Raw genomic sequence first — 13,743 nt, forward strand, 5'->3', positions numbered from 1 at the left:
GAAAAAGAAATATGTCTATTTTAAAGATAAGTTACCTTGGGCTGGGTTGTGGCTCAGTGGTAGAGCACTTGCCTAGCATGTGTGGGGCACTGGGTTTGATCCTCAGTACCACATACATGAATAAAATGAAGGAATTGTGTCTATCTATAACTAAACATTAAAAAAAAAATAAGTTGCAGTGGCAAAGCTGCAAAGGCTATATTCAAAGCATAAAGTGGACCACTGTTACGGTTACTCTTTCCTTACATTATTGTACGTGGATTTTATTATTCAAACTTGTGAGGTAAATAGCCCATAAAGAAATTGGTGAAATAGAAAATCTAGTTTCTTCTCAAAACTCTGGTTCAATATGAAAGAGTACTGAGTTCGCAGATGAATTCTCTTCTTTCTAATTTTTCATATTTATGTTATTTTAGATATTCTACATATTTTAAATTTAAAATATATTCAAACTTCTATATTCAACTTCCTTGACACCTCTTTCAATAAAAACAGTAATTCTTCTCTCTCTCCTTCCCTCATCTATATCCCACAGTTATTTTTTAATGACCAAATATTATACCTCAATTGGTCAAGTAGAATATTAGAATATATTTTCTGCACTATGCATCCAATCCAATAGTTGATTTCTTTAATAAATTATTTAAAATTATGTGCTTTTTATTTTAATCATATTTGGAAGATCTTTCTCACCTAATTCTCCACCCCTTAAAATTTCAATTTCTTTCCCTCCATACTATTATCTGTCTTAGTTATGGCCTATTTTTTTTTAATCTCACAGATGAAGATTATCTTCTGAAAAAGCTTCTCCCCTGGCCCCCACCCAGTTACCAAATGCCAGGAGTCTTTGATTGTCTTTCTTTATTCCAAACTGGTTCTACTTTAGTATTTTTTAGAGATTTCATTCTGGGACTTCCCATTGTTTATTGACTAGATTGATTCATTGTTTTTTACTCCCCTGACTTCCCTTTTCTTGCATTATTGCATTATTTTGATGAAGAATAGCCTCAAGCCATTTCCTTAGAAGGGATGCAGAAAAGAATAAGGAACAAAAAGTGGATTAATTGCCTAAGGGATAAATCCCAGAGAAGTTTCTTATAATAGCCAGCACAAGTTGACTGGGCATCCTAGCATTGGTTGCCATTAATCTCATATTTTTGGAAAATGGACCTATTGAATCTAAGTTCAGTATAATTACATGGCATCTAGCAAGAGTTACTTCATTCTTGATTGGTCTGCTAGGGTCCAGTGCAGGAACTCAGTTAAAAACAGAGACCTCTCATAAATTTTTATATTTCATTTTTAAATTTTTATATTTCTCATATTTCACTGGGCTGATCTGTATACTCAATAAGACATTGTGAAGGTAACAGTGTGTGATTTTCAAGGCTGTTATAGAAACATTTTGCTTTCTGTCTTATGGTCCCTGATTGTACCTTTTGAGTGGAACAGACCTGAAGCTTCCATCCAAAACAAGTATCAACTTGCCAGTCATGGGAGCAGACCATTTCTGAAGCCAAAACTCCAGTTCTGCTCAAAGTTTCATATGACTACAACTCTGGCTAATATTTGGATTTCAACTTTGAGATACAAGGCAGAATCAAACACCCAAAGTGCTCCAGATTCATTATTTCACAGGTAATATGAGATATATATGTTTATTATTATTTTAAGCCACTAATTTTTAAAGTGCTTGTTTTTAAGCAATCAATAACTAATACACCTGATAAAATGGTGTGTAAAAACTTAGAGCACTCTTAGATAAAATAATGAACTATTAAAACAATCACTTTAAATCAGGTACAAAACAAGGAAGACTGGTATGTCAGCATTTGTTTTTAATATTGTATATTAAGAAGTCTTGTAGTATGCTGTTTTTAGGTCTTTTGGTTATAGTCCAAGAAGAGGAATAGCTGGGTCAAATGGTGGTTCCATTCCCAGCTTTCCAAGGAATCTCCATACTTCTTTCCAAATTGGCTGCAGCAATTTGCAGTCCCACCAGAAATGTATGAGTGCACCTTTTTCCCTGAATCCTCACCAGCACTTGTTGTTGTTTGTCTTCATCATGGCTGCTATTCTTACTGGAGTGAGATGGTATCTTAGAGTAGTTTTTTTTTTTTTTTTTTTTTTTTTTTTTATTGGTCGTTCATAACATTACATAGTTCTTAATACATCATATTACACGGTTTGATTCAAGTGGATTATGAACTCCCGCTTTTACCCCGTATACAAATTGCTGTATCACATCAGTTACCCTTCCATTGATTGACATATTGCCTTTCTAGTGTTAGAGTAGTTTTAATTTGCATTTCTCTGATGAGCATTTTTTTCATGTATTTGTTGATTGATGGTATATCCTCTTCTGAGAAGTGTCCATTGAAGTCCTTGGCCCATTTGTTGATTGGGTTATTTGTATTTTTTGGTGTTTAGCTTTTTGAGTTCTTTGTATACCCTAGAGATTGGAGCTCTTTCTGATGTGTGAGGGGTAAAAATTTGTTCCTAGGATGTAGGATCCCTACTCACCTCACATATTATTTCTCTTGCTGAGAAAAAATACTTTTTAGTTTGAATTCATCCCATTTGTTGATTCTTGGTTTTAATTCTTGTGCTATAAGTGCCTTAACTAAGGAAATTGGGGCCTAGCCCCACATGATGGAGATTAGGGCCTACTTTTTCTTCTATTAGATGCAGTCTCCGGTTTAATTCCTAGATCCTTGATCCATTTTGAGTTAACTTTTATGCATGGTAAGATATAGGGATTCAATTTCATTTTGTTGCATATGGATTTCCAGTTTTCCCAACACTGTTTGTTGAAGATGCTATCCTTTCTCCAGTGCATGCTTTTAGCACCTTTGTCTAATATAAGGCAGTTATGGTTTTGTGGGTAAGTCTCTGTGTCCTCTATCCTGTACCATTGGTCTACCAGCCTGTTTTGGTGCCAGTACCATGCTGTTTTTGTTACTATTGCTCTGTAGTATAGTTTAAGATCTGGTATAATGATACCATCTATTTCACTCTTCCTACTTAGAATTGCTTTAGCTATTCTGGGTACCTTATTTTTCCAGATGAATTTAATAATTGCTTTTTCTATTTATGTGAGGAATGCTATTGGGATTTTGATTAGCATTGCATTGAATCTGTAGAGTGCTTTTGGTAGTATGGTCATTTTAATAATATTAATTCTGCCTATCCATGAGCAAGGCAGATCTTTCCATCTTCTAAGGTCTTCTTCTATTTCTCTCTTTAGGGTTCTGTAGTTTTCATTGTACAGATATTTCACCTCTTTTGTTAAGTTGATTCCCAAGTATTTTATTTATTTATTTATTTGTTTGTTTGTTTGTTTGTTTGTTTTTAGGATATTGTGAATGAGGTAGTTTTCCTCATTTCCTTTTCAGAGGATTTGCCACTAATATACAGGAATGCCTTTTATTTATGGGTGTTGATTTTATATCCTGCCACTTTGCTGAATTCATTTACTAGTTCTAGAAGTTTCTTGGTAGAGTTTTTAGGGTCTTCTAGGTATAGAATCATATCATCAGCAACAGCCACATCAATGTTTATAACAGCACAATTCACAATAGCTAGACTGTGGAGTCAATCTAGATGCCCTTCAATGGATGAATGGATAAAAAAAATGTGGCATATATACACAATGGAATATTACTCAGTGCTAAAAAAATAATAAGATCATGGCATTTGCAGGAAAATGAATGGCATTAGAGCAGATTATGTTAAGTGAAGTTAGCCAATCCCCAAAAAACAAATGCCAAATGTCTTCTCTGATATAAGGGGGGTGACTCAAAATTGGGAAGAGAGGAAGAGCATGGGAAGAAGATTAAATCTACATAGGGAAGAGGGGTGGGAGGGAAAGGGAAGGAGAAAGGGAATTGCATGGATGGTGGAAGGAGACTCTCATTGTTATACAAAATACATGTATGAAGATGTGAGAAAAAAAAAAGAATAGCGTTACCCTAGATTAGATAGAAAGAAGTGATGAGAGAGGAGGAGAGGGGTTGGGGAGATAGGAAGGATAGTAGAATGAAACAGACATTATTATTACTGTGTGTATATATGTGACTGCATGACCAATGTGATTCTGCAACTTGTACCCTCAGAAAAATGAGATATTATATCCCATCTGACTCAAATGTATGATATGTCAAGGTCATTGTACTGTCATGTGTAACTAAATAAAACAAATTTTTAAAAGAAGTAAAAAAAAAGAAGAAGTCTTAGTGACTCTCAAAGCCCCATGTGTTAAAGGCTTGGTTCCCAGGCCGTGGCACTATTGGGAGTTGGTATAACTTATAAGAGGTGGGGTCTAGTTGGAAATCTTCTGGTCATATGGTAGCATACCCATGAAAGGGATATTGGGACCTGGACCTTCCTCTTTGCTTCCTGGCCACCAGGAGGTGAAAAGCTTGCTGTACCATCTATTTCCCACCATGATATACTGCCTTGCCACAAATCCAAAGCCATGGAGTCAAGTAACCATGGACTAAAGCCTCTAAAATCATGAGCCAAAATAAAGTTTTCCTCTTTATAAGTCAATTTCCGGTATTTTGTCCAGTGATAAAATACAGTTGGGGAAAAAATTATTACAGATGAAAAGTTATCTTAATAGAAAATGCAGAAGAATTTACAGATAAGTTATCAAAACTAATAAGAGCTTAGTTTTTCTGAGAGGAAATCAAAACACTGTTGTCCATTCAAACTCTTTACACCAACAATAAATAAATAGTTAGAAATGCAATAGAAAGAAATGCCATTTGGAATGCCAGTCCCCCCATCCAGCAAAAAGCTAGGAATTCACCCTAGCATATTTAAGAACTTTATGAAGGATAACACTTTATTAATGGTTATAAAGAAAATTTAAATAAATGAGAATATGTGTTGTATGTTTTCTATGTTTTCCTTCTAATCCCATTCTCAAGTCTTCCCCACCAATTTTTGAAGAGTGAATAGGTTCCCTTGAACTCTGATTTTGGGTAGATCAATGAATGAGAAGCACTGGCAGGAGATCAGAGAGCAATAAAGGAATATTCAGCCAACTGCCTCCCTGGTGATGGCTATGGATTGATTAAATCCATTAAATGAAGATCATATCTTCTATCAAGTAGCTTGGTTTTCAGCTACAGATTCTGCCTCTGGATTGCAAGAACTACTCCCTCCACTACCTTTGTTTTCTCCTTTAAGCATAAGAGTGATAATTATTTATGACTGTTGTTTTCCCTCAATTCATTCATTTAAAATTCTTTAATTAAACTCAGATCAATCACTTTGAGTAAGCCATTCTTTCCTGTTTCAACTCTGAGTACTAAAATAATTTGTATTAGGGTGACTCCAGGAAATGGGAGTTTTATACCATATTGCTCAAATGTTTAAGGAGAGTACAAATTACTTTCTTGCCCTAGTAATTACTGGCATGAAGTAGATTCATACGTATCCAGATTAACAATGGTGGCATGCTATGAAATGCAAATGAAGAGCAAGACATTGGGAGGTCACCTACAGCCCTTCATTGTTACAAAGACAAAAATGATTATCATGTAGGAGAGCATGTACTCTTGATGTGTTCACAGGTGCGTGTGGGAGCACGCAAACACACACACAAACACACACAAGAAAAGAAAAGAAAAAAATTAAAGACCTTGCATGTCAACTCAGATTATGGACAAAAATTAGAACATTTATGTGATAGCTGGTAGCTTGGGACAATTATGATTAACATGTAAGTCCAAAGCTTGATTGTAAGCATTGCAGGTATCTGTTACCCAAATAAAGTTTTTGGTCTGAGAGGAGTGAAAATCTGAGATATGGGGCAGAGCAATTGAACAGACACTTAACAATATTGTTCTTCTGTGTTTCAAATAGCCCTGGATCTCTTTTGGCAATAATAGTACATGCTCTCCTCCTCTTTAAGGAGACTAGACTTTTCTCTGTGTACTTTCCCTCATCAGGGATGCTAATTATCTTCAGGACCCACCACTACCACTATTTCCTTAGGCTCATAAGAAGAGATTGATCACAACTTGAAGTATAAATGTGGTCCAAGGAAATGAAAATATTTGCTGAATTTGTTTTGGCAGGAATCTGAAGAGAATCCATGAGTGGATTACAGGGATATTAGACCAAAAATGGGAGAAAAATGACTTGATTAAATACCTTTATTAAAACTAAGGCATTTTTCATATACAAAATTATTGACAGAAACACAGTGGACTAAGATTCATGATTAAACATGTTACCTTGAACTTTAAGACTTGTGTCAATAGACATCTACTGTGACCAAATTAAGCCTGAACTTGACAGAGAGTGAGATGCGCTCTTGGGGAAGAGGACAAAAGCTCAAGAAATTGGGATTTGGGTGGAAATACTTTGGACCTACTCAGTCACCCACTAAATTGGCCTCATGGAAGGTTTAGAAGGTACTGTCTTTACCAAGGCATTAAGGAATTCACTGGAAGTAGAGCACCAGTTTCCATGATGAATTCTGTGGTAGCTGACATCTGGAGGTCCAGGATGACAGTGGTGTATGCCATACTAAAATTGGCTTTTTTTCTGATTTTAATCACAATAATAAGATCCTATGAAAGAAAGCTAAGGGAGTACTACTTAAAAATCAGCAATAAAATTAAGCACAATTGCCACAAAAATTCACAAGTTACAATGAGAATACTTTGATACACAGGAATTTGTGGTAATCTTTCATTGATCATGAGCCTCCTGGAAATGAAGTTGATGGAAGGTTCATTAAAGTACTACTTTTCATATAAAGGAAAGAAAATGGTATCAGTCCTGGATCACTGTAAAAGGTAATTGTGACCACTCACACAAGTTTTGAACCTGAGTAATTTATGGACCTGAAATTCCTTGACAGAGGAGACCCAGCAACACGATTAACACCGTTGACTCTGTATCATAGGTCAAACTTTCCTCAGAGATTCTTGTGACCATTTTCTATGATGTTTTGCACTACATAAATGGAAACACACCAACATGCTAGACTAATTAGACACTCAGATTAATTGATGCTAATCACTAGTTCTTAAAACATTAACATGCTCCAAAAGTCAAACTGTTAAACTGCTGACTCCATGTCACAATCAGTTCAGTCAAAGCTCAAACACATCCTGTTGAGATTTAACCTAAGAATTAAGACTAAGTGGGAGTATAACAAGTAAATTGAGTAGGAGTATAATAAGTAAATTCAAACCTCACCACACACCAGAATCATGTGAATGACTCCATAAAATGCAGATTGCTAGACAGGCATCACCTAAGTCTGCTTTTGTAGGTCTGAAATGGAGCCTATAAATTTGCATGACAGTTTTCAAGTGCTACTAATGCCTGCATTTTGAGTATCTCTGAGAAACCTTAGTTCTTGTTCTATGGTTCAGGTAACTGAATGTTTTTCTAGCTAAGAGCCTCTCGGAAATATGGTCCCCTGACAAGTGGTAATTCATTCCCTTTCAAATAAATGGTGCAAAAGCCAGATGTCTTCTGGCATACATCAGCACAAACAATCAAGTAGTGACATTAATTACAATTGTCTTTTTAAGTGTGGTTATTTTTCAGAGGCAAAAACAACAGAGCCCATGCCTGTAATCCCAGCAACTCAGGAGACTGAAGCAGGAGGTATGCAAGTTTGAGGACATCTCCAGCAATATAGTGAGACTGTATCTCAAAATTAAAAAATAAAGGACTGGGAATGTAACTCATTGATAAAGTACCCTGAGTTCAATTCTCAGTACCAAAAATAATGGCTACAACAAAATAAAACATGCCCACAGCCATTGGAACCCAGTTTACAAATATTTATTTAACATTTTTTGATTTATGGTTATCAATAAAGATAATTAGAAGGACTTCATCTAATAAATTAGGAAAAAATATTATTATGAGCTTGTCATTAGATTTAATCACCTTTCTTGTTCTCTGTCCATGCCATATACTAAAAAGGTCTTGATCTTATTAACAGCCCATGAAATGTACTGATTCATTATATTGAAAAAATATTCCTCATTGCACCTCATGAGTAGGAAATAACACATGTGTACTCCAGAGAAGGAGAAAAAAAACCCACAAAAATTCAGAGTTCTACCACACTGGTAAAGTTTCCAGACACGTTCATCTATAACTTAGGAGAATATCTTTTATAAAGTAAAAATCCAATTGCCTGATTGTTCCCTGCCCATCAATGAAGAAAGCAATCCAATAATGGTGATACTCTAAACTAGTGGGAATTTTTACTTAATCAGACTTGCTATTTCAAGATGTTTCCTGGGTTAGCTTAAAGGAAGCTGCATAGCCATGACTGTTTCAGAAAGATCTGTGGTAGAGATGCTCAACGAAACCCCCAGCAGATCCCTGCAGGAGAACCAGAGTTCAGACCATGAGGACTTTGGAGTCAGGCCACATTCTCATTCCCCTCTCTCTTTGACAATTATACTCCATTTAAAAAATCAGCCCCTGCTTTACTACTGAATGCATAACCCTGGGACATCAAGTATATATGCAATCTAAACTGCCTATTAGGTACTTGGTGTTATATAATTTACAAAAATAATAAAATCGAAACATTTTTGGCAGCTGTTGCCTTGTATCATGGAAATAGCATGCAATCCAGCACCAGTGGATCTAAAACACATGAGTAAACTGCACAACAAAGGTCAGATTTGGATGCCTACTCTTACTGCCTCTCTGTCTCATTCTTCCCACCTATAGCCTCATGAAAAGTATCCTAAGACCAGTTCACGGAAAGGGAAACAAAGCAGACCTGGATGATAAATGATCTGTGCAGTGTTCTGCCACAATCTGGAAATGGAGAAGAGAGAAAGTGGGGAAGGAATATCTTCCCAGTAGGCGGTTTGCTCAGACTACGTGAGAGAGACAGATGCTCATGGTAAAGATCAACACCAATTCATCAAGCATTGCTATACACTGCCTGGTTTAGGGCGTTGAAAATTGGAAACTGGTGACAATGAAGTAGAAGAGTAAAATATATTGGTGACTATCCTGGCACAGAGTATAAAGATATTCATGTTATGCTTAATGTCCATCAGAGGGTATTCATAACCCAGGATACTCTTAATAATGAGATAGTCTCTTTTCTCTGATGTCACTCAGCCTCTTTCTCAGCCACTGTGGTGTTTGGTCAATGCACTCATGTACAGTGATGTCCTACTGACCTCATTGTAGAGGCATAGAGGCTATACATAGTTCAACCTGAAGCTATTTCTCAAGCTGTTCACCTCATGGCAGTCAAGAAGCAAAAAGGAAAACAGGAAGGGACCTGGTTCCCAATCTTACCAGTGACCTAACTTCCTCCCACGAGGCCCTACTTTCTAAAGGTTCCACCCGCTGCCTCCCAACAGAGCCACAGGCTGAGGATCAAGTCTTTCAACATATGACCTTTGGAAGACATTCGAGATCCAAATTTTATCATAATGTTTTATCGCTATTTTATTTTAAAAAATTTGTTATAGATGTAATCTGTGTAAGTCATGGCAATACTTATTGGCCAAAAAGGACATCTCATTTTCTAAAGTGTTTGTTCAAATCTTTTGCTCATTTAGAAAAAGTTGCCATTTTATTGTTGATTTGTAGAGTTTCTTTTTATATTCCTGACATAAATCTTTTGTCACAGATACAGCTATTGAATATATTTTCTTAGCCTATGGCTTGCCTCTTCCTTTCCTTATCTTTTAGCGTAAAGATTAATTTTAAGCTTCATTTTTCAACATGTTTATACTTTATGCCTTTTTTTTTGTCCTAATTAAAAAACATTTGCTATACCAGGAGATTTCTGTTTCCTTCTGAAAGCTTTAAGGCTTTTACTTTGACGTTTATATTTATGTTCTATTTTGAAATAATTTTAGTGTGAAGTGAAAAAGTAAGTATATTGCTATGGTTTGTATCTCGAATGTCCCCCTAAGGCAACTGTGTTGAATGCTTGGTCCCCAGCCTGCGGTGCTGTTGGGAGGGGGTAGAACTGTTGAGAGGTGGCACCTAGTGGGAGGAAGTCAGGTCACTGGGGGCAAGCCATGGGAGGGGTTATGGGTACTCGAACCTCACACTCTCTTTCTTTTGGTTTCCTGGCTGACATGAAGTGAGAACTCCTCTTCCACTATGCACTCTTGCCAAGTTGCCTGTCACAACCCCAAAGGCAATGAGCAAAGTGACCATGAACTGAAACCTCTGAGACCCTCATCGAAAGTAAGCCTTTCCTCCTTCTAAGTTGATTATCTTGGGTGTTTTGTAACATGGATGCAAAGCTGATTAACACATCAATGTTAACTAACTTTAACATTTTTTTCCATCTGAATATCCAGTTTCTCCAAAAATATGTGTGTCTTGAATTGAAGAATATTCCCCTCCTCCACTGAGCTACATTGGTGCCTTTGTGTAATCAAGTAATTATAAGTGTTTATTTTTAGGCTCACAATGCATTTTACTCTCTCCTTACAAATATCTCAGTTAAATCTTCATGTTAGTTTTATCCTAAGTCTTGAAATATGGTAAGTCTTTATTTTATCTTTATTCTCCTTTTTCAAAAATTACCTTGGCTCCTCTGCCTCTGCATTTCCACATAAATTATAGAACACCCTTTTCTAGTATGAAAAAAATTTTTAAAAACTGCTAAAATTTAGAAAGTTAGGGCTATGATTTTATAGATTAATTTCAGATAAGACATCTTGATATTTAGATTTCCATTCTCCATTTATTTCCAATAATTCTCAATGTACAGGTTTAAGTATGGTATTTTAAAAAATGTTTTCATTTTTTGATTATTTATTGTTATATAGGAACATTTGACATTCTTTTATAGAGTTTTGATCACAATTTTAAAAATCATTAGTCCTTTCCCTCTTCATGCTTCAGTTTAGATCATTTTAAATGAACTTCTTTGAAGTCTCTGACATTTCTTCTTTGTCCAGGCTACTATTAATCAAATTTTTAGTTCTAGAATCTCCATTTTTTAGTTAATTTTCCCTCAGCTACAATATATCTTGATACTATTTCATGCATTTTTTTCCTCTAAATAACCTACTTATAAAATTTAGTTTTACATTTTTTTTGTCATCTATGATTCTGCTTACTTTGAATCTTACTTTTTCTTATGAATCACGTTATCCTGCTGCTTTATATGTCTACTAGGTTTTGGATGTGGTCTACATTAGGGATAATATTCCAGAAAAAAACTTACTTTGCTCTTCTGTTAGGCTGCTAGGGACTTGTATCTTTAATCAGTAGTCTAGTTCATTTGAATTCTGGGTTTCAGTCTCCACAGGGAGGTCAGACCCTACCTTTCCTCGAGGCTTTGAAACCTAATCAAGAATATACAGCAACTTCTCTTCATTTTCCAATGCACTTTCACTTTCCACTGCTCAGTCACTCAAATTACTAACAGAGAATTGGTTAGCATCCCTGTTGGCCAATTTGCAATGATAAATGCCTCAGCTGATCTCTCCTTTCTCATTAATGTTCCACTGTCTATAATGGTCTTACCTTTCTACCTGAGTGTTCCTGTAGAATCAACAATTTCATTTAGAAATAGAGGATGTTATGAACTTTGTTCACCTTTAAAGAGTTAACATATATCTTAATTATTTTATTTTGATTTCTCTGTGCCCATAACTCTTTGATGACTTTAAATGCACACACACAAACACACACACACACACACACACAAATTTGTGTGATTTATTATAATTTAATTGAGATCAGAATTCCAACAGGTATGTTTTAGGTTAATTTATTTTTCTACTGTCCCTCACTCTCTTTTTACTGATGTCTTTTTTAGGCGATGGACAGTGCTGGGGAACAAACCCAGGTCATTGCACATACTAGACAAGCATCCTACCACTGAGCTACATCTCCAGTAATTTGATGTCTTATATGAAGAGTAAAGAACTATGTTTTAGAATTCATGAAGAGGAATGGCTAGATTGATATTTTAGCATGATGTAATAGATACTGGGTTGTTTGCATGGGGATTTTTTAATAGAACAAAAGGCAATAATGAATTCTCAGGCAGAAAAAGATGAATATTTACATTCATCCTTACACATTTAACTCTCATTTCCCCCACCATGCTCTATGCTCCAGAAAATGATTAATGAATTTTATCTGGAAGACCCCTTATCCATTTAATGTCAGTGTGGAATCCAAGATGCTGGCAGAAATGGGAGGAGACTTATGTAACACATGTGAAATGCTAGGAATGTGCTATATTTTGATCCAGGATTGTTACAAAATTGTGTGTGTGTGTGTGTGTGTATACTTTAATTTATATGAGCACTTAATACTTGAACACTTCATAGTAGAGAAGCTTTAACTCAATTAAAATAGCATGAAATGATATTTGTAACTGTAATATTTCATAGTGAAGTATTGAGTTTTCTTCATGAAAATGAAAAACAAGACAATGATGTCCACTATCACAACCTCTACTCAACACTGTACAACATTGTGAAAAGCCCTCTTTATTGCAGCATGGTAATAAAGAAAGTGAAAGAAAAGAGAGAGAAAAGGAATATGAATATGGTTTGGGAAAAAATTTAAAATAGTGATCATTCATATATGTCACTGTGTATATGAAAAAGACCCCAAAATATTAAGAACACAATTTTAAAAGTGAATTTAATAAAGTTTCTAGAAACAAAGTCAGTGTATAAATAAATATAACAGGTACAATTATAAAATATTTTTTTCTTAAAATGATACCATTTACATTAACAACAAGAACTATCATTCACTAAGTTGTGTAAGACATAGACACAAGAAAATTAGACAACACTGAGATAAATCAGTCTTTCTAAGTAAATGGAGCTTTATAAATTGCACTATTCAGAATAATAAAGATGGAAATTATCTTCAAATTGATCAGTAAGTTAAAGAACATCCCAGAATATATGTATGAATTCCTAAGCTTGTTCTAAAATATACATGAGAAAATGCAATGGACAAAGAATAAACAAGACAAATCTGTAGAATAAAAATAAAGTTGGAGGAATTTTATTACCAGATATCAAAACTGTGTCTAAAGCATGCACTAATTAAGACCATGTGGTGTAGGTATAAAGACAGACTAATAAATCAAAGAAACAAAATAGAAAATGTGAAAAATGACAGCCACTTAATTTATATCAAAGATGACTCTGTAATACAGTGTGGAAAAGAATAGTCTTTTCAATAATTGATGCTGAGTCAATTGGATATTCATATAGAAAAATATTTTAATCTTGACACGTTCCTCACACCATATGCAAAAATCAATTCCAGGATGACTGTAAATCCAAATGTGATTAAATAAAGCAATAAACTTCCTGAAGAAAATATGTTAGACTACCTTTATAAGCTTAGAGTAGGCAAAGACTTCTTATACTAGACATGAAACCATAATAAAATAAAAGATTGGTGGATGAAATACATTAAAATTTAAGATATATACTAATTAAAAGACACCATTACAGAGCAAAAAGGTAAAGCAAGAAGAGGGAGAGGAAGAAGTATATATAATATACATATGTGTGTGTGTGTGTGTGTGTGTGTCTGTATCATATATCTAAAACATACAAGGAACCAATAAAAGGAAGTCAACCCAATAGGAAAATTTATGATAGGCAATTTGTAAATGACAATATCCAAATGGCCAACAAATGAAAAATTGCTAAATTTTATTAGTCTCCAACATATTGGAATCAAAACCACAATGAGATACCCACTATACATATGTCA

The sequence above is a fragment of the Urocitellus parryii genome, chromosome 1, assembly GCF_045843805.1.
Source record: "Urocitellus parryii isolate mUroPar1 chromosome 1, mUroPar1.hap1, whole genome shotgun sequence".
Classification (NCBI taxonomy): Eukaryota; Metazoa; Chordata; class Mammalia; order Rodentia; family Sciuridae; genus Urocitellus; species Urocitellus parryii.